Below are 1,672 nucleotides of genomic sequence, written 5' to 3' on the forward strand. Positions count from 1 at the left end.
GTGTAAGTCTGAAGATTTCAGTTGAAGTGAAGTCCTTCAGAGAATTTATTTATTTTACAATATTCTGATGGATGTCTGTGACACAGGGACAGAAACTCACTTTTACGTTTACCGTCTTTAAAACAGGGGACTGCAGCTTGTGGCGACTGGCCCACATGTGGCTCGTCAGTATGATTCATTTTACTTTACATTCGTTTAGTTAATGTTGTGAAGTGACCTGATATGGTAGAGTCTTCTTTTTTCTTAGCCCATGTACTAGCAACAGCGGTGCAGCTAGCAGAAGTTGAGATCAGGTCAAATGGCCAATCATAACTGCTGTAGTCATTGCTTTCATACTGTAAGGGATTGCAGTGTAAACTGAATTAAATATTTTTAATAATTTAAGGACATCCTGTCTGTTCCTTTTGTCTAAGTATCCATCACTGCATGACTGCATGTAGCAATTAGCATCCTGTGGTTTCCTGTGGTACTGCAGGTAAAACTATAACATAGTGGTCTCTCTGCATAATTCTAGTTATGTTTGAAAAACAGCATATGCAAATCACGGGTGCCCCGAGAGCAGATCACAAAGGGATGAAATAATTATAATTCTATGGCATGTAGTAGATGAGATTTAAATTGTATTGTACCATAAAGCTACATGCTTTGAATCATTGACTATATATATTTAATATTTTAATGTAGGTAGGTGACTTTAGTTTTTTTTTTCATTATTAGTAGCTTCCAAGCTAAACTAGAGCAGCACCTCTGATATAGATAATTATTTGTAATGAATTTTATTCAGTGGTTAGATAATTAAAATGGCTTCTTCTGTAAATTCTGTTTGGAACTGTTTGACTTACCCTGGTAGAGGAGCAGCAGCAGAGCAGCTTCCAGCTTCACAGGGTTGGGTGTCACTCTTCTAACCTGTTTGGTGACTTCATTCTACCGACTGTCTGCCCACAAATATTCTCTCATCAGATACCAAAATATGTCAAGGCCAGTTTGACAATGGAGAGCAGCCCTAAAGACCTCTTTTCCTACTGACACTGAACCAGAAACACAGGGAAGCGTTCACTTTTGTTAATCAGCCATCACAAAACTGTAAGATGCAAATGTCATTCGAATGACAGCCGTGTCTACAGAGATGGACTCAAAGGTTGGATTAAAAGTGTATCAGAGACCACAGAAGATTTTAAAAGTACAAGCATGTTATGTCATTCATAATCGACTTTCCTTCTGTCTCTATTTTTTTTCCCTTTGTTTCGCAAGTGGTCATTCATGTATCAAAAAAGGAGATTAAAAAAAGGTCAGATAAATCCTGTCTGTCGATACAGTGCGTTCCTTACTTTTACTTACAGTTTACAGATTGTAAAGTATTTTTTATTGTTAAAATAGGCCATTTCAGGGTGTATACAAAGAAAAAGAAAAAAGCCAATAGTGAGTCACAAATAGTCATGAAAACCCCAAAAGCTAAAATGAAACCAAAGAGTCAAAATACAAGTTTAAATCTGACTGTGAAAACCCAAAGACAGCCTAGAAATGATCGAAAACTGCCTTAAATGATTTAAACACCACACACAAATGTAACCAATGTAAAGTGTAGCATCCTGGTATTTGAAAATTGTGGTAAATATGATTAAATACATATTTCTATAGAATTAAAATATACATTCATTGGAGGACAGTAGCT

The sequence above is a fragment of the Cynoglossus semilaevis genome, chromosome 9 (assembly GCF_000523025.1).
Source record: "Cynoglossus semilaevis isolate Cse_v1.0 chromosome 9, Cse_v1.0, whole genome shotgun sequence".
Taxonomy (NCBI): Eukaryota; Metazoa; Chordata; class Actinopteri; order Pleuronectiformes; family Cynoglossidae; genus Cynoglossus; species Cynoglossus semilaevis.